The sequence below is a fragment of the Nothobranchius furzeri genome, chromosome 2, assembly GCF_043380555.1.
Source record: "Nothobranchius furzeri strain GRZ-AD chromosome 2, NfurGRZ-RIMD1, whole genome shotgun sequence".
Taxonomy (NCBI): domain Eukaryota; kingdom Metazoa; phylum Chordata; class Actinopteri; order Cyprinodontiformes; family Nothobranchiidae; genus Nothobranchius; species Nothobranchius furzeri.
In genome coordinates, this window is record NC_091742.1 from 92,757,452 (window position 1) to 92,778,565 (window position 21,114).

The 21,114-nt window shown below is 45.7% G+C and overlaps 1 protein-coding gene across 1 annotated transcript in view; it reads right to left on the reverse strand.

Annotated features, from left to right (window-relative positions):
- LOC129156784 (zinc finger protein 665-like) overlaps window positions 1–21,114 on the reverse strand; it is a 63,329-nt gene that overhangs the window by 12,174 nt on the left and 30,041 nt on the right. The window lies entirely within an intron of this gene.

The window sequence follows — 21,114 nt, forward strand, 5'->3', positions numbered from 1 at the left end:
GACCTTAGTGTCATGTTGACTAAATTAGAGGGGACAAATATGGGCATTTCACCATAAAACAATAGACTTCCTGTAGTCAGGGGGCGGGGCTTAGGTGATGCCAGCTGTCCACATTGTCACTGTCTTCAGATGTAGTCAGTGATCACACAGACAAAGTTTGAAATTGATCTGATCATGGACAAGGGAGTTATTGAGTCAAGTAACGTAATGGCGACTGGTCAAAGTTTGAGGCTTAGCCACGCCCACACCTTTATACTTATTTAAAATCCGACGGTTGAATTTTTTCCTCTATGTCTTAAGAGTATATAGCAGGAGTTTGAAGGTGATCGGTGGAAAGGGCGACGAGACATCATTCTCCTAATAACGTGTGCGAAAACCACTAAATCGAGTACTTGGACCAAATTGGCCGACCTCCTGTGCGACTTTGCGCTTGGCTCCAACAGACTTTTTTGTAGGTCCTGAGACACTACATTAGTATGCCAAATTTCGTGATCCTCAGTCAAAGCATGGCTTGGGGCTGACAGTTTTAATGGTCCTAGGGGGCGCTATTTCAGAAAATAGGCCACGCCCACAAACTTCAGCTGTCCAATTCTATTAGGGGTCAGAGTAGGATCACTGATCAGAAATTGTGTGGCGATGTCACAATGATTGAAGAAATGAGAGACAAACGTATTTCCATGGTGTGATGGCGAATTTCGCCATGCTCCCAAAGCCCCGCCTTTATTCGAAACCTGCCAGTACTATAGACCAAGTGACCTCAACTTGTCTGCTGCTATTTGCCAGTGTTTGCTGGTGATTGGTTAAAAGGAGTCCAATAGGGAGCTGTGAAAAAAAGAGTGGCGTGGCGACAGGTCAAAGTTTGAGGCTTAGCCACGCCCACACCTTTATACTTATTTAAAATCCGTAGGTTGAATTTTTTCCCCTTTGTCTTAAGAGTCTATAGCAGAAGTTTGAAGGTGATTGGTGAAAAGGGCAATGGTGTAACACTCTCCAAACAACGTGTGCGAAAACCACTAAATCGAGTACTAGGACCAAAATGGCCGACTTCCTGTGCGACTTTGCACTTGGCTCCAAGAGACTTTTTTGTAGGTCCTGAGACACCACATTAGTGTACCAAATTTTGTACTCCTCAGTCAAAGCATGGCTTGGGGCTGACAGTTTTAATGGTCCCAGGGGGCGCTATTTCAGAAAATAGGCCAAGCCCACCGGATGTTCACATCAGATTCTTTTTGGGGACGGACTAGGATGACTCCCAAGAAGTGTCGTGGGTAAATCTCTAGAAATGACGAAATGGGAGGCAAACGTAAGGCCTAAGCGGTACGCCTGACTTCGCCGCACCGCCACAGCCCCGCCTTCTGCAGAAAACTCCCATAAAGTGACGCCAAACAACCCCAACTTGTCTTCAGTTACCTGCTACAAATCTGGGATGATTATTCGAAAGGGCGAATTTTGGAAAATTTCCCAGTAAAACTTGACCTTTTAAGTCCTGAGGGGGCGGGGCTTATGTGACATCATCAATCGACCATTCATTTGTCTTCGGGGGGCGATGACGATTGTCCATAGAAAGTTACTTTAACTGTAATTCTTTCATTTATGAAATTATAGCAATTTGAATTTTTTTGGCGAGTGCTCGAACTTTGAGGCCTGGTCCCGCCCCTTCAGTATTTACGAAAAGTCAATTTTATTGTCTCATTTGAATCGTCCATCGCTTCTGTTCGATCTCGCACTATTTTTGAGACGATGGTACGAAAAATGACCAAACTGTTCAACCAAATATAGACCCTAGAAATGGCCAAAACGGGGTCAAAATGACCACTTTACTCCAAAATGGCCGACTTCCTGTTTGATATTGACCATGGGTGCAAGAGGCTTTTCTGTGCATATTGTTGAGTTCTACAAGTGTACCAAATTTCATCATTCTACTATGAAAAAAGGTCAAAGCAGAGGGGTATTTTTAATTTTCCAGGGGGCGCTGTTGAAACATTTTTTTACCAACTTTCACGTTGCCAGTGAAATACGTAAATTTCACGCACTTTCTATATTGGGCCAGAATTTGGTGACTTTTTGGATATGCTAAGACCCCCTAAAGGCCACCCAAAGACGTGGAAGAAAAAGAAAAAAAAAGAAAAAAAATTAAAGCTGCAAGCAGCGTCGTTCGGCCCTCGCAGCGAAGCTGCTCGCCCTCCGTCCGCACCCCCTCCGCTCCATCCCCGACGCTCTCCAAACCCAGCTCCCCGCCCCTCCGTCCTGGCCGGCAGCCAGGGGCACCAGGGCACGTCTGGCAGAACAGAAACGTCAACCGCCCCGACACCAGAAACCGTGAACGGCCTCCTCGTCCACACCTCACCCTGACTCAGCATCCCCTCTGAGCCCAGCATTAGACGTCTCACCACTATGAAATACTCTATCTTTACCACACTGGTTATGTGATGTTCAGTCTCGGGCAAATCGGAGGCTGTTTGTGGAAGTTACAGTCAAACGTAAGGTCACAGCGTCACGCCAGAATTCGCCATGGCATCAAAGCCCCTCCCTTTCTGAAAAGCTATCAGATCTGAATGGTCATTACAACATCATGAGGACAGTGCATAACCTTAGTGTCATGTTGACTAAATTAGAGGGGACAAATATGGGCATTTCACCATAGAAAAATAGACTTCCTGGAGTCAGGGGGCGGGGCTTAGGTGATGTCAGCTGTCCACATTGTCATTGTCTTGAGATGTGGTCAATGATCACACAGACACAGTTTGATATAGATCTGATCATGCACAAAGGAGTTGTTAAGTCAAGTAATGTAATGGCGAAAGGTCAAAGTTTGAGGCTTAGCCACGCCCACACCTTTATACTTATTTAAAATCCGACGGTTGAATTTTTTCCTCTATGTCTTAAGAGTATATAGCAGGAGTTTGAAGGTGATCGGTGGAAAGGGCGACGAGACATCATTCTCCTAATAACGTGTGCGAAAACCACTAAATCGAGTACTTGGACCAAAATGGCCGACCTCCTGTGCGACATTGCGCTTAACTCCAAGAGACTTTTTTGTAGGTCCTGACACACCACATTAGTGTACCAAATTTCGTAATCCTCAGTAAAAGCATGGCTTGGGGCTGACAGTTTTAATGGTCCTAGGGGGCGCTATTTCAGTACATAGGCCACGCCCACAAACTTCAGCTGTCCAGTTCTATTAGGGGTCAGAGTAGGATCACTCATCAGAAATTGTGTGGCGATGTCACAATGATTGAAGAAATGAGAGACAAACGTATTTCCATGGTGTGATGGCGAATTTCGCCATGCTCCCAAAGCCCCGCCTTTATTCGAAACCTGCCAGTACTATAGACCAAGTGACCTCAACTTGTCTGCTGCTATTTGCCAGTGTTTGCTGGTGATTGGTTAAAAGGAGTCCAATAGGGAGCTGTGAAAAAAAGAGTGGCGTGGCGACAGGTCAAAGTTTGAGGCTTAGCCACGCCCACACCTTTATACTTATTTAAAATCCGACGGTTGAATTTTTTCCCCTTTGTCTTAAGAGTCTATAGCAGAAGTTTGAAGGTGATTGGTGAAAAGGGCAATGGTGTAACACTCTCCAAACAACGTGTGCGAAAACCACTAAATCGAGTACTTGGACAAAAATGGCCGACTTCCTGTGCGACTTTGCACTTGGCTCCAAGAGACTTTTTTGTAGGTCCTGAGACACCACATTAGTGTACCAAATTTTGTACTCCTCAGTCAAAGCATGGCTTGGGGCTGACAGTTTTAATGGTCCTAGGGGGCGCTATTTCAGAAAATAGGCCACGCCCACCGGATGTTCACATCAGATTCTTTTTGGGGCCGGACTAGGATGACTCCCAAGAAGTGTCGTGGGGATATCTCTAGAAATGACGAAATGGGAGGCAAACGTAAGGCCTAAGCGGTACGCCTGACTTCGCCGCACCGTCACAGCCCCGCCTTCTGCAGAAAACTCCCATAAAGTGACGCCAAGCAACCCCAACTTGTCTTCAGTTACCTGCTACAAATCTGGGATGATTATTCGAAAGGGCGAATTTTGGAAAATTTCCCAGTAAAACTTGACCTTTTAAGTCCTGAGGGGGCGGGGCTTATGTGACATCATCAATCGACCATACATTTGTCTTCGGGGGGCGATGACGATTGTCCATAGAAAGTTACTTTAACTGTAATTATTTCATTTATGAAATTATAGCAATTTGAATTTTTTTGGCGAGTGCTCGAACTTTGAGGCCTGGTCCCGCCCCTTCAGTATTTACGAAAAGTCAATTTTATTGTCTCATTTTAATCGTCCATCGCTTCTGTTCGATCGCACACTATTTTTGAGACGATCGTGCGAAAAATGACCAAACTGTTCAACCAAATATAGACCCTAGAAATGGCCAAAACAGGGTCAAAATGGCCAATTTAGTCCAAAATGGCCGACTTCCTGTTTGATATTGACCATGGATGCAAGAGGCTTTTCTGTGCGTATTGTTGAGTTCTACAAGTGTACCAAATTTCATAACTGTACGATAAACTAAGCTTTATGGAGAGGGGTATTTTTCACTTTCTAGGGGGCGCTGTTCAGCCATTTTTTTATGAACTTTCACATCGCCAGTGAAATACGTAAATTTCATGCACTTTCTATATTGGGCCAGAATTTGGTGACTTTTTGGATATGCTAAGACCCCCTAAAGGCCAGTCAAAGACGCGGAAGAAAAAAGAAAGAAAGAAAGCGTAATAATAAACGGAGCAGATACAATAGGCCTTCGCAGCTTCACTGCTCGGGCCTAATTAAAGCTGCAAGCAGCGTCGTTCGGCCCTCGCAGCGAAGCTGCTCGTCCTCCGTCCGCGCCCCCTCCGCTCCATCCCAGATGCTCTCCAAACCCAGCTCCGCGCTTGTCCGTCCTGGCCGGCAGCCGGGGGCACCAGGTCACGTCTGTCAGAACAGAAATTCAACCACCCCGACACCGGAAACAGTAAAAGGCCTCCTCGTCCACACCTCACCCTGACTCAGCATCCCCTCTGAGCCCACCATTACACGTCTCACCACTAGGAGATACTCTATCTTTACCACACTGGTGATGTGATGTTCAGTCTCGGGCAAATCGGAGGCTGTTTGTGGAAGTTACAGTCAAACGTAAGGTCACAGCGTCACGCCAGAAATCGCCATGGCATCAAAGCAGCCTCCCTTTCTGAAAAGCTATCAGATCTGAATGGTCATTACAACATCATGAAGACAGTGCATGACCTTAGTGTCATGTTGACTAAACTAGAGGGGACAAATATGGGCATTTCACCATAAAACAGTAGACTTCCTGTAGTCAGGGGGCGGGGCTTAGGTGATGTCAGCTGTCCACATTGTCACTGTCTTCAGATGTGGTCAGTGATCACACAGACAAAGTTTGAAATTGATCTGATCATGCACATGGGAGTTATTAAGTCAAGTAACGTAATGGCGACTGGTCAAAGTTTGAGGCTTAGCCACGCCCACACCTTTATACTTATTTAAAATCCGACGGTTGAATTTTTTCCTCTATGTCTTAAGAGTATATAGCAGGAGTTTGAAGGTGATCGGTGGAAAGGACGACGAGACATCATTCTCCTAATAACGTATGCGAAAACCACTAAATCGAGTACTTGGACCAAAATGGCCGACCTCCTGTGCGACATTGGACTTGGCTCCAAGAGACTTTTTTGTAGGTCCTGAGACACTACATTAGTGTGCCAAATTTCGTGATCCTCAGTAAAAACATGGCTTGGGGCTGATAGTTTTAATGGTCCTAGGGGGCGCTATTTCAGAAAATAGGCCACGCCCACAAACTTCAGCTCGCCAATTCTATTAGGGGTCAGAGTAAGATTACTCATCAGAAATTGTGTGGTGATGTCACAATGATTGAAGAAATGAGAGACAAACGTATTTCCATGGCGTGATGGTGAATTTCGCCATGCTCCCAAAGCCCCGCCTTTATTCGAAACCTGCCAGTACTATAAACCAAGTGACCTCAACTTGTCTGCTGCTATTTGCCAGTGATTGCTGGTGATTGGTTAAAAGGAGTCCAATAGGGAGCTGTGAAAAAAAGAGTGGCGTGGCGACAGGTCAAAGTTTGAGGCTTAGCCACGCCCACACCTCTATACTTATTTAAAATCCGTAGGTTGAATTTTTTCCCCTTTGTCTTAAGAGTCTATAGCAGAAGTTTGAAGGTGATTGGTGAAAAGGGCGATGGTGCAACACTCTCCAAACAACGTGTGCGAAAACCACTAAATCGAGTACTTGGACCAAAATGGCCGACTTCCTGTGCGACTTGCTGCTTGGCTCCAAGAGACTTTTTTGTAGGTCCTGAGACACCACATTAGTGTACCAAATTTCGTAATCCTCAGTCAAAGCATGGCTTGGGGCTGACAGTTTTAATGGTCCTAGAGGGCGCTATTTCAGAAAATAGGCCAAGCCCACCGGATTTTCACATCACTTTTTTTGGGGGGCAGGACTAGGATCACTCCCAAGAAGTTATGTGTAGATATCTTTAGAAATGACGAAATGGGAGGCAAACGTAAGGCCTAAGCGGTACGCCTGACTTCGCCGCGCCGCCACAGCCCCGCCTTCTGCAGAAAACTCCCATAAAGTGATGCCAAGCAACCCCATTTTGTCTTCAGTTACCTGCTACAAATTTGGGGTGATTATTTGAAAGGGCGAATTTTGGAAAATTTCCCAGTAAAACTTGACCTTTTAAGTCCTGAGGGGGCGGGGCTTATGTGACATCATCAATCGACCATTCATTTGTCTTCGGAGGGTGATGACGATTGTCCATAGAACATTTCTTTAACTGTAATTCTTTCATTTATGAAATTATAGCAATTTGAATTTTTTTGGCGAGTGCTCGAACTTTGAGGCCTGGTCCCGCCCCTTCAGTATTTACGAAAAGTCAATTTTATTGTCTCATTTGATTCGGCCATCGCTTCTGTTCGATCGCACACTATTTTTGAGACGATCGTGCGAAAAATGACCAAACTGTTCAACCAAATATAGACCCTACAAATGGTCAAAACGGGGTCAAAATGGCCACTTTAGTCCAAAATGGCCGACTTCCTGTTTGATATTGACCATGGGTGCAAGAGGCTTTTCTGTGCGTATTGTTGAGATCTACAAGTGTACCAAATTTCATCGCTCTACAATGAAAAAAGGTCAAAGCGGAGGGGTATTTTTAATTTTCCAGGGGGCGCTGTTGAAACATGTTTTAACCGACTTTCACGTTGCCAGTGAAATACGTAAATTTCACGCACTTTCTATATTGGGCCAGAATTTGGTGAGTTTTTGGATATGCTAAGACCCCCTAAAGGCCATCCAAAGACGCGGAAGAAAAAAAAAGAAAGAAAGAAAGAAAGAAAGAAAGAAAAATTAAAGCTGCAAGCAGCGTCGTTCGGCCCTCGCAGCGAAGCTGCTCGTCCTCCGTCCGCGCCCCCTCCGCTCCATCCCAGATGCTCTCCAAACCCAGCTCCGCGCTTGTCCGTCCTGGCCGGCAGCCGGGGGCACCAGGTCACGTCTGTCAGAACAGAAATTCAACCACCCCGACACCGGAAACAGTAAAAGGCCTCCTCGTCCACACCTCACCCTGACTCAGCATCCCCTCTGAGCCCACCATTACACGTCTCACCACTAGGAGATACTTTATCTTTACCACACTGGTGATGTGATGTTCAGTCTCGGGCAAATCGGAGGCTGTTTGTGGAAGTTACAGTCAAACGTAAGGTCACAGCGTCACGCCAGAAATCGCCATGGCATCAAAGCAGCCTCCCTTTCTGAAAAGCTATCAGATCTGAATGGTCATTACAACATCATGAAGACAGTGCATGACCTTAGTGTCATGTTGACTAAATTAGAGGGGACAAATATGGGCATTTCACCATAAAACAGTAGACTTCCTGTAGTCAGGGGGCGGGGCTTTGGTGATGTCAGCTGTCCACATTGTCACTGTCTTCAGATGTGGTCAGTGATCACACAGACAAAGTTTGAAATTGATCTGATCATGCACATGGGAGTTATTAAGTCAAGTAACGTAATGGCGACTGGTCAAAGTTTGAGGCTTAGCCACGCCCACACCTTTATACTTATTTAAAATCCGACGGTTGAATTTTTTCCTCTATGTCTTAAGAGTATATAGCAGGAGTTTGAAGGTGATCGGTGGAAAGGACGACGAGACATCATTCTCCTAATAACGTATGCGAAAACCACTAAATCGAGTACTTGGACCAAAATGGCCGACCTCCTGTGCGACATTGGACTTGGCTCCAAGAGACTTTTTTGTAGGTCCTGAGACACTACATTAGTGTGCCAAATTTCGTGATCCTCAGTAAAAACATGGCTTGGGGCTGATAGTTTTAATGGTCCTAGGGGGCGCTATTTCAGAAAATAGGCCACGCCCACAAACTTTAGCTCTCCAATTCTATTAGGGGTCAGAGTAAGATTACTCATCAGAAATTGTGTGGTGATGTCACAATGATTGAAGAAATGAGAGACAAACGTATTTCCATGGCGTGATGGTGAATTTCGCCATGCTCCCAAAGCCCCGCCTTTATTCGAAACCTGCCAGTACTATAAACCAAGTGACCTCAACTTGTCTGCTGCTATTTGCCAGTGATTGCTGGTGATTGGTTAAAAGGAGTCCAATAGGGAGCTGTGAAAAAAAGAGTGGCGTGGCGACAGGTCAAAGTTTGAGGCTTAGCCACGCCCACACCTCTATACTTATTTAAAATCCGACGGTTGAATTTTTTCCCCTTTGTCTTAAGAGTCTATAGCAGAAGTTTGAAGGTGATTGGTGAAAAGGGCGATGGTGCAACACTCTCCAAACAACGTGTGCGAAAACCACTAAATCGAGTACTTGGACCAAAATGGCCGACTTCCTGTGCGACTTGGTGCTTGGCTCCAAGAGACTTTTTTGTAGGTCCTGAGACACCACATTAGTGTACCAAATTTCGTAATCCTCAGTCAAAGCATGGCTTGGGGCTGACAGTTTTAATGGTCCTAGAGGGCGCTATTTCAGAAAATAGGCCAAGCCCACCGGATTTTCACATCACTTTTTTTGGGGGGCAGGACTAGGATCACTCCCAAGAAGTTTTGTGGCGATATCTTTAGAAATGACGAAATGGGAGGCAAACGTAAGGCCTAAGCGGTACGCCTGACTTCGCCGCGCCGCCACAGCCCCGCCTTCTGCAGAAAACTCCCATAAAGTGATGCCAAGCAACCCCATTTTGTCTTCAGTTACCTGCTACAAATTTGGGGTGATTATTTGAAAGGGCGAATTTTGGAAAATTTCCCAGTAAAACTTGACCTTTTAAGTCCTGAGGGGGCGGGGCTTATGTGACATCATCAATCGACCATTCATTTGTCTTCGGAGGGTGATGACGATTGTCCATAGAACATTTCTTTAACTGTAATTCTTTCATTTATGAAATTATAGCAATTTGAATTTTTTTGGCGAGTGCTCGAACTTTGAGGCCTGGTCCCGCCCCTTCAGTATTTACGAAAAGTCAATTTTATTGTCTCATTTGATTCGGCCATCGCTTCTGTTCGATCGCACACTATTTTTGAGACGATCGTGCGAAAAATGACCAAACTGTTCAACCAAATATAGACCCTAGAAATGGTCAAAACGGGGTCAAAATGGCCACTTTAGTCCAAAATGGCCGACTTCCTGTTTGATATTGACCATGGGTGCAAGAGGCTTTTCTGTGCATATTGTTGAGATCTACAAGTGTACCAAATTTCATCGCTCTACAATGAAAAAAGGTCAAAGCGGAGGGGTATTTTTAATTTTCCAGGGGGCGCTGTTGAAACATGTTTTAACCGACTTTCACGTTGCCAGTGAAATACGTAAATTTCACGCACTTTCTATATTGGGCCAGAATTTGGTGAGTTTTTGGATATGCTAAGACCCCCTAAAGGCCATCCAAAGACGCGGAAGAAAAAAAAAGAAAGAAAGAAAGAAAGAAAGAAAGAAAGAAAAAAAAAAATAAACGGAGCAGATACAATAGGCCTTCGCAGCTTCACTGCTCGGGCCTAATTAAAGCTGCAAGCAGCGTCGTTCGGCCCTCGCAGCGAAGCTGCTCGCCCTCCGTCCGCACCCCCTCCGCTCCATCCCCGACGCTCTCCAAACCCAGCTCCGCACCGCTCCGTCCTGTCCGGCAGCCGGGGGCATAAGGGCACGTCTGGCAGAACAGAAACGTCAACCACCCCAACACCAGAAACCGTGAACGGCCTCCTCGTCCACACCTCACCCTGACTCAGCATCCCCTCTGAGCCCAGCATTACACGTCTCACCACTAGGAGATACTCTATCTTTACCACACTGGTGATGTGATGTTCAGTCTCGGGCAAATCGGAGGCTGTTTGTGGAAGTTACAGTCAAACGTAAGGTCACAGCGTCATGCCAGAATTCGCCATGGCATCAAAGCCCCTGCCTTTCTGAAAAGCTATCAGATCTGAATGGTCCTTACAACATCATGAAGACAGTGCATGACCTAAGTGTCATGTTGACTACATTAGAGGGGACAAATATGGGCATTTCACCATAAAAAATAGACTTCCTGTAGTCAGGGGGCGGGGCTTGGGTGATGTAAGCTGTCCACATTGTCACTGTCATCAGATGTGGTCAGTGATCACACAGACAAAGTTTGATATAGATCTGATCATGCACATGGGAGTTGTTAAGTCAAGTAATGTAATGGCGAAAGGTCAAAGTTTGAGGCTTAGCCACGCCCACACCTTTATACTTATTTAAAATCCGACGGTTCAATTTTTCCCCCTTTGTCTTAAGAGTATATAGCAGAAGTTTGAAGGCGATTGGTGAAAAGGGCGATGGTGCAACAGTCTCCAAACAACGTGTGCGAAAACCACTAAATCGAGTACTTGGACCAAAATGGCCGACTTCCTGTGCGACTTTGCACTTGGCTCCAAGAGACTTTTTTGTAGGTCCTCAGACCCCACATTAGTGTACCAAATTCTGTACTCCTCAGTCAAACTATGGCTTGGGGCTGACAGTTTTAATGGTCCTAGGGGGCGCTATTTCAGAATATAGGCCACGCCCACCAGATTTTCACATCAGATTTTTGGGGGGGCCGGACTAGGATCAATCACAAGATGTGTCGTGGCGATATCTTTAGAAATGACGAAATGGGGGGCAAACGTAAGGCCTAAGCGGTACGCCTGACTTCGCCGCGCCGCCACAGCCCCGCCTTCTGCAGAAAACACCCATAAAGTGACGCCAAGCAACAGCAACTTGTCTTCAGTTATCTGCTACAAATTTGGGGTGATTATTTGAAAGGGCGAATTTAGGAAAATTTCCCAGTAAAACTTGACCTTTTAAGTCCTGAGGGGGCGGGGCTTATGTGACATCTTCAATCGACCATTCATTTGTCTTCGGAGGGCGATGACGATTGTCCATAGAACATTTCTTTAACTGTAGTTCTTTCATTTATGAAATTATAGCAATTTGACTTTTTTTGGCGAGTGCTCGAACTTTGAGGCCTGGCCCCGCCCCTTCAGTATTTACGAAAAGTCAATTTTATTTTCTCATTTGAATCATCCATCGCTTCTGTTCGATGGCACAGTATCTTTGAGACAATCGTGCGAAAAATGACGAAACTGTTCAACCAAATATAGACCCTAGAAATGATCAAAATGGCTAAAAATCGCCATTTCAACTCAAAATGGCCGACTTCCTGTTTGATATTGACCATGGTTGCAAGAGACTTTTCTGTGCGGACTGCTGAGTACTACAAGTATACAAAATTTCATAACTGTACGATAAACTAAGCTTTATGGAGAGGGGTATTTTTCACTTTCTAGGGGGCGCTGTTCAGCCATTTTTTTATGAACTTTCACATCGCCAGTGAAATACGTAAATTTCACGGACTTTCTATATTGGGCCAGAATTTGGTGACTTTTTGGATATGCTAAGACCCCCTAAAGGCCACCCAAAGACGCGGAAGAAAAAAAATAATAATAATAATAATTAAAGCTGCAAGCAGCGTCGTTCGGCCCTCGCAGTGAAGCTGCTCGTCCTCCGTCCGTACCCCCTTCGCTCCATCCCCGACGCTTTCCAAACCCAGCTCCGCGCCCCTTCCTGGCCGGCAGCCCGGGACACCAGGGCACGTCCGCGGAACAGAAACGTCCACCAGAACAGAATTCGCCGTGGCATCAAAGCCCCTCCCTTTCTGAAAAGCTATCAGATCTGAATGGTCATTACAGCATCATGAAGACAGTGCATGACCTTAGTGTCATCTTGACTAAATTAGAGGGGACAAATATGGGCAGTTCACCATAAAACAATAGACTTCCTGTAGTCAGGGGGCGGGGCTTAGGTGATGTCAGCTGTCCACATTGTCAGTGTCTTCAGATGTGGTCAGTGATCACACAAAGTATGAAATTGATCTGATCATGCACATGGGAGTTGTTAAGTCAAATAAGGTAATGGCGACTGGTCAAAGTTTGAGGCTTAGCCACGCCCACACCTTTATACTTATTTAAAATCCGACGGTTGAATTTTTTCCTCTATGTCTTAAGAGTATATAGCAGAAGTTTGAAGGTGATCGGTGGAAAGGGCGAGGAGATATCATTCTCCTAATAACGTGTGCGAAAACCACTAAATTGAGTACTTGGACCAAAATGGCCGACCTGCTGTGCGACATTGCGCTTGGCTCCAAGAGACTTTTTTGTAGGTCCTGATACACTACATTAGTGTGCCAAATTTTGTGAACCTCAGTCAAAGCATGGCTTGGGGCTGACTGTTTTAATGGTCCTAGGGGGCGCTGTTTCAGAAAATAGGCCACGCCCACAAACTTCAGCTGTCCAATTCTATTAGGGGTCAGAGTAGGATCACTCATCAGAACTTGTGTGGCGATGTCACAATGATTGAAGAAATGAGAGACAAACGTATTTCCATGGCGTGATGGCGAATTTTGCCATGCTCTCAAAGTCCCGCCTTTATTCGAAACCTGCCAGTACTATAGACTAAGTGACCTCAACTTGTCTGCTGCTATTTGCCACTGTTTGGTGGTGATTGGTTAAAAGGAGTCCAATAGGGAGCTGTGAAAAAAAGAGTGGCGTGGCGACAGGTCAAAGTTTGAGGCTTAGCCACGCCCACACATTTATACTTATTTAAAATCCGACGGCTGAATTTTTTCATCTATGTCTTAAGAGTATATAGCAGAAGTGTGAAGGCAATTGGTGAAAAGGGCGACGGAGCATCACTCTCCAAACAACGTGTGCGAAAACCACAAAATCGCGCACTTGGACCAAAATGGCCGACTTCCTGTGCGACATTGCACTTGGCTCCAAGAGACTTTTTTGTAGGTCCTGAGACACCACATTAGTGTACCAAATTTTGTACTCGTCAGTCAAAGCATGGCTTGGGGCTGGCAGTTTTAATGGTCCTAGAGGGCGCTATTTCAGAAAATAGGCCACGCCCACCAGATGTTCACATCACATTTTTGGGGGGGCCAGACTAGGATCACTCCCAAGACGTTTCGTGGCGATATCTCTAGAAATGACGAAATGGGAGGCAAACGTAGGGCCACGTCAGTACGCCTGACTTCGCCGCGCCGCCACAGCCCCGCCTTCTGCAGAAAACTCCCATAAAGTGACGCCAAGCAACCCCAACTTGTCTTCAGTTACCTGCTACAAATTTGGGGAGATTATTTGCAAGGGCGAATTTTGGGAAATTTCCTAGTAAAACTTGACCTTTTAAGTCCTGAGGGGGCGGGGCTTATGTGACATCATCAATCGACCATTCATTTGTCTTCGGAGGGCGACGATGATTGTCCATAGAACATTTCTTTAACTGTAATTCTTTCATTTATGAATCTATAGCAATTTGAATTTTTTTGGCGAGTGCTCGAACTTTGAGGCCTGGTCCCGCCCCTTCAGTATTTACGAAAAGTCATTTTTATTGTCTCATTTTAATCGTCCATTGCTTCTGTTCGATCGCACACTATTTTTGAGACGATCCTGCGAAAAATGACCAAACTGTTCAACCAAATATAGACCCTAGAAATGGCCAAAACGGGGTCAAAATGGCCACTTTAGTCCAAAATGGCCGACTTCCTGTTTGATATTGACCATGGGTGCAAGAGGCTTTTCTGTGCGTATTGTTGAGTTCTACAAGTTTACCAAATTTCATCACTCTACTATGAAAAAAGGTCAAAGCGGAGGGGTATTTTTAATTTTCCAGGGGGCGCTGTTGAAACATTTTTTTACCAACTTTCACGTTGCCAGTGAAATACGTAAATTTCACGCACTTTCTATATTGGGCCAGAATTTGGTGACTTTTTGGATATGCTAAGACCCCCTAAAGGCCATCCAAAGACGCGGAAGAAAAAAAAAGAAAGAAAAAAAAAAAAAAAAAAAATAATAATAAACGGAGCAGATACAATAGGCCTTCGCAGCTTCACTGCTCGGGCCTAATTAAAGCTGCAAGCAGCGTCGTTCGGCCCTCGCAGTGAAGCTGCTCGCCCTCTGCCCGCACCCCCTCCGCTCCATCCCCGACGCTCTCCAAACCCATCTCCGCGCCGCTCCGTCCTGGCCGGCAGCCGGGGGCACCAGGGCACGTCTGGCAGAACAGAAACATCAACCACCCCGACACCAGAAACCGTGAACGGCCTCCTCGTCCACACCTCACCCTGACTCAGCATCCCCTCTGAGCCCAGCATTACACGTCTCACCACTAGGAGATAGTCTATCTTTACCACACTGGTGATGTGATGTTCAGTCTCGGGCAAATCGGACGCTGTTTGTGGAAGTTACAGTCAAACGTAAGGTCACAGTGTCACGCCAGAAATCGCCATGGCATCAAAGCCCCTCCCTTTCTGAAAAGCCATCACATCTGAATGGTCATTACAACATCATGAAGACAGTGCATGACCTTAGTGTCATCTTGACTAAATTAGAGGGGACAAATATGGGCATTTCACCATAAAACAGTAGACTTCCTGTAGTCAGGGGGCAGGGCTTAGGTGATGTCAGCTGTCCACATTGTCACTGTCTTCAGATGTGGTCAGTGATCACACAGACAAAGTTTGAAATTGATCTGATCATGCACATGGGAGTTATTAAGTCAAATAACGTAATGGCGACTGGTCAAAGTTTGAGGCTTAGCCACGCCCACACCTTTATACTTATTTAAAATCCGACGGTTGAATTTTTTCCTCTATGTCTTAAGAGTATATAGCAGAAGTTTGAAGGTGATCGGTGGAAAGGACGACGAGACATCATTCTCCTAATAACGTGTGCGAAAACCACTAAATCGAGTACTTGGACCAAAATGGCCGACCTCCTGTGCGACATTGCACTTGGCTCCAAGAGAATTTTTTGTAGGTCCTGAGACACTACATTAGTGTGCCAAATTTTGTGATCCTCAGTCAAAGCATGGCTTGGGGCTGACTGTTTTAATGGTCCTAGGGGGCGCTGTTTCAGAAAATAGGCCACGCCCACAAACTTCAGCTGTCCAATTCTTTTAGGGGTCAGAGTAGGATCACTCATCAGAAATTGTGTGGCAATGTCACAATGATTGAAGAAATGAGAGACAAACGTATTTCTATGGCGTGATGGCGAATTTCGCCATGCTCCCAAAGCCCCGCCTTTATTCGAAACCTGCCAGTACTCTAGACCAAGTGACCTCAACTTGTCTGCTGCTATTTGCCAGTGAATGCTGGTGATTGGTTAAAAGGAGTCCAATAGGGAGCTGTGAAAAAAAGAGTGGCGTGGCGACAGGTCAAAGTTTGAGGCTTAGCCACGCCCACACCTTTATACTTATTTAAAATCCGACGGTTGAATTTTTTCATCGATGTCTTAAGAGTGTATAGGAGATGTTTCGAAGATGATTGTTGAAAAGGGTGATGGAGAATACTTCTCCAAACAACGTGTGCGAAAACCACTAAATCGAGTACTTGGACCAAAATGGCCGACTTCCTGTGCGACTTTGCACTTGGCTCCAAGAGACTTTTTTGTAGTGCCTGAGACACCACATTAGTGTCCCAAATTTCGTACTCCTCAGTCAAAGCATGGCTTGGGGCTGGCAGTTTTAATGGTCCTAGGGGGCGCTATTTCAGAAAATAGGCCACGCCCACCGGATGTTCACATCAAATTCTTTTGGGGGCCAGACTAGGATAACTCCCAAGAAGTTTCGTGGCGATATCTCTAGAAATGACGAAATGGGAGGCAAACGTAAGGCCACGTCGGTACGCCTGACTTCGCCGCGCCGCCACAGCCCCGCCTTCTGCAGAAAACTCCCATAAAGTGACACCAAGCAACCCCAACTTGTCTTCAGTTACCTGCTACAAATTTGGGGTGATTATTTGAAATGGCGAATTTTGGAAAATTTCCCAGTAAAACTTGACCTTTTAAGTCCTGAGGGGGCGGGGCTTATGTGACATCATCAATCGACCATTCATTTGTCTTCGGAGGGCGATGACGATTGTCCATAGAACATTTCTTTAACTGTAATTCTTTCATTTATGAAATTATAGCAATTTGAATTTTTTTGGCGAGTGCTCGAACTTTGAGGCCTGGCCCCGCCCCTTCAGTATTTACGAAAAGTCAATTTTATTGTCTCATTTTAGTCGTCCATCGCTTCTGTTCGATCGCACACTATTTTTGAGACCATCGTGCGAAAAATGACCAAACTGTTCAACCAAATATAGACCCTAGAAATGGCCAAAACGGGGTCAAAATCGCCACTTTAGTCCAAAATGGCCGACTTCCTGTTGTATATTGACCATGGGTGCAAGAGGCTTTTCTGTGCGTATTGTTGAGTTCTACAAATGTACCCAATTTCATCACTCTACTATGAAAAAAGGTCAAAGCGGAGGGGTATTTTTAATTTTCCAGGGGGCGCTGTCGAAACATTTTTTTACCAACTTTCACATTGCCAGTGAAATATGTAAATTTCACGCACTTTCTATATTGGGCCAGAATTTGGTGAGTTTTTGGATATGCTAAGACCCCCTAAAGGCCATCCAAAGACGCGGAAGAAAAAGAAAGAAATAATAATTAAAGCTGCAAGCAGCGTCGTTCGGCCCTCGCAGCGAAGCTGCTCGCCCTCTGTCCGCACCCCCTCCGCTCCATCCCCGACGCTCTCCAAACCCGGCTCCGCGCTTTTCCATCCTGGCCGGCAGCCGAGGGCACCAGGGCATGCCTGGCGGAACAGAAAGTCAGCCACCCCAACACCGGAAACCGTGAAAGGCCTCCTCGTCCACACCTCACCCTGACTCAGCATCCCTTCTGAGCCCACCATTACATGTCTCACCCCTAGGAGATACTCTATCTTTACCACACTGGTGATGTGATGTTCAGTCTCGGGCAAATCGGAGGCTGTTTGTGGAAGTTACAGTCAAACGTAAGGTCACAGCATCACGCCAGAAATCGCCATGGCATCAAAGCCCCTCACTTTCTGAAAAGCTATCAGATCTGAATGGTCATTACAACATCATGAAGACAGTGCATGACCTTAGTGTCATCTTGACTAAATTAGAGGGGACAAATATGGGAAGTTCACCATAAAACAATAGACTTCCTGTAGTCAGGGGGCGGGGCTTAGGTGATGTCAGCTGTCCACATTGTCACTGTCTTCAGATGTGGTCAGTGATCACACAGACAAAGTATGAAATTGATCTGATCATGCACATGGGAGTTGTTAAGTCAAATAAAGTAATGGCGACTGGTCAAAGTTTGAGGCTTAGCCACGCCCATACCTTTATACTTATTTAAAATCCGACGGTTGAATTTTTTCCTCTATGTCTTAAGAGTATATAGCAGAAGTTTGAAGGTGATCGGTGGAAAGGGCGAGGAGATATAATTCTCCTAATAACGTGTGCGAAAACCACTAAATTGAGTAATTGCACCAAAATGGCCGACCTCCTGTGCGACATTGCGCTTGGCTCCAAGAGACTTTTTTGTAGGTCCTGAGACACTACATTAGTGTGCCAAATTGTGTGATCCTCAGTCAAAGCATGGCTTGGGGCTGACTGTTTTAATGGTCCTAGGGGGCACTGTTTCGGAAAATAGGCCACGCCCACAAACTTCAGCTGTCCAGTTATATTAGGGGTCAGAGTAGGATCACTCATCAGAAATTGTGTGGCAATGTCACAATGATTGAAGAAATGAGAGACAAACGTATTTCCATGGCGTGATGGTGAATTTCGCCATGCTCCCAAAGCTCCGCCTTTATTCGAAACCTGCCAGTACTATAGACGAAGTGACCTTAACTTGTCTGCTGCTATTTGCCACTGTTTGGTGGTGATTGGATAAAAGGAGTCCAATAGGGAGCTGTGAAAAAAAGAGTGGCGTGGCGACAGGTCAGAGTTTGAGGCTTAGCCACGCCCACACCTCTATACTTATTTAAAATCCGACGGTTGAATTTTTTCATCTATGTCTTAAGAGTATATAGCAGAAGTGTGAAGGCGATTGGTGAAAAGGGCGACGGAGCATCACTCTCCAAACAACGTGTGCGAAAACCACTAAATCGCGCACTTGGACCAAAATGGCCGACTTCCTGTGCGACTTTGCACTTGGCTCCAAGAAACTTTTTTGTAGGTCCTGAGACACCACATTAGTGTACCACATTTCGTAATCCTCAGTCAAAGCATGGCTTGGGGCTGTCAGTTTTAATGGTCCTAGGGGGCGCTATTTCAGAAAATAGACCACGCCCACCGGAATTTCACATCAGATTTTTTTGGGGGCCGGACTAGGATCACTCACAAGAAGTTTCGTGGCGATATCTCTAGAAATGACGAAATGGGAGGCAAACGTAAGGCCTAAGCGGTACGCCTGAGTTCGCCGCGCCGCCACAGCCCCGCCTTCTCCAGAAAACTCCCATAAAGTGACGCCAAGCAACCCCAACTTGTCTTCAGTTACCTGATACAAATTTAGGATGATTATTCGAAAGGGCGAATTTTGGAAAATTTCCTAGTAAAACTTGACCTTTTAAGTCCTGAAGGGGCGGGGCTTATGTGACATCATCAATCGACCATTCATTTGTCTTCGGGGGGCGATGATGATTGTCCATAGAAAGTTACTTTATCTGTAATTCTTTCATTTATGAAATTATAGCAATTTGAATTTTTTTGGCGAGTGCTCGAACTTTGAGGCCTGGTCCCGCCCCTTCAGTATTTACGAAAAGTCAATTTTATTGTCTCATTTTAATCGTCTGTCGCTTCTGTTCGATCGCACACTATTTTTGAGACGATCGTGCGAAAAATGACCAAACTGTTCAACCAAATATAGACCCAAGAAATGGCCGAAACAGGGTCAAAATGGCCACTTTAGTCCAAAATGGCCGACTTCCTGTTTGATATTGACCATGGATGCAAGAGGCTTTTCTGTGCATATTGTTGAGTTCTACAAGTGTACCAAATTTCATAACTGTACGATAAACTAAGCTTTATGGAGAGGGGTATTTTTCACTTTCTAGGGGGCGCTGTTCAGCCATTTTTTTATGAACTTTCACATCGCCAGTGAAATACGTAAATTTCACGCACTTTCTATATTGGGCCAGAATTTGGTGACTTTTTGGATATGCTAAGACCCCCTAAAGGCCAGTCAAAGACGCGGAAGAAAAAAGAAAGAAAGAAAGCGTAATAATAAACGGAGCAGATACAATAGGCCTTCGCAGCTTCACTGCTCGGGCCTAATAAGAAACGGAGCAGATACAATAGGCCTTCGCAGCTTCACTGCTCGGGCCTAAATAATAATTAAAGCTGCAAGCAGCGTCGTTCGGCCCTCGCAGCGAAGCTGCTCGTCCTCCGTCCGCGCCCCCTCCGCTCCATCCCAGATGCTCTCCAAACCCAGCTCCGCGCTTGTCCGTCCTGGCCGGCAGCCGGGGGCACCAGGTCACGTCTGTCAGAACAGAAATTCAACCACCCCGACACCGGAAACAGTAAAAGGCCTCCTCGTCCACACCTCACCCTGACTCAGCATCCCCTCTGAGCCCACCATTACACGTCTCACCACTAGGAGATACTCTATCTTTACCACACTGGTGATGTGATGTTCAGTCTCGGGCAAATCGGAGGCTGTTTGTGGAAGTTACAGTCAAACGTAAGGTCACAGCGTCACGCCAGAAATCGCCATGGCATCAAAGCAGCCTCCCTTTCTGAAAAGCTATCAGATCTGAATGGTCATTACAACATCATGAAGACAGTGCATGACCTTAGTGTCATGTTGACTAAACTAGAGGGGACAAATATGGGCATTTCACCATAAAACAGTAGACTTCCTGTAGTCAGGGGGCGGGGCTTAGGTGATGTCAGCTGTCCACATTGTCACTGTCTTCAGATGTGGTCAGTGATCACACAGACAAAGTTTGAAATTGATCTGATCATGCACATGGGAGTTATTAAGTCAAGTAACGTAATGGCGACTGGTCAAAGTTTGAGGCTTAGCCACGCCCACACCTTTATACTTATTTAAAATCCGACGGTTGAATTTTTTCCTCTATGTCTTAAGAGTATATAGCAGGAGTTTGAAGGTGATCGGTGGAAAGGACGACGAGACATCATTCTCCTAATAACGTATGCGAAAACCACTAAATCGAGTACTTGGACCAAAATGGCCGACCTCCTGTGCGACATTGGACTTGGCTCCAAGAGACTTTTTTGTAGGTCCTGAGACACTACATTAGTGTGCCAAATTTCGTGATCCTCAGTAAAAACATGGCTTGGGGCTGATAGTTTTAATGGTCCTAGGGGGCGCTATTTCAGAAAATAGGCCACGCCCACAAACTTCAGCTCGCCAATTCTATTAGGGGTCAGAGTAAGATTACTCATCAGAAATTGTGTGGTGATGTCACAATGATTGAAGAAATGAGAGACAAACGTATTTCCATGGCGTGATGGTGAATTTCGCCATGCTCCCAAAGCCCCGCCTTTATTCGAAACCTGCCAGTACTATAAACCAAGTGACCTCAACTTGTCTGCTGCTATTTGCCAGTGATTGCTGGTGATTGGTTAAAAGGAGTCCAATAGGGAGCTGTGAAAAAAAGAGTGGCGTGGCGACAGGTCAAAGTTTGAGGCTTAGCCACGCCCACACCTCTATACTTATTTAAAATCCGTAGGTTGAATTTTTTCCCCTTTGTCTTAAGAGTCTAT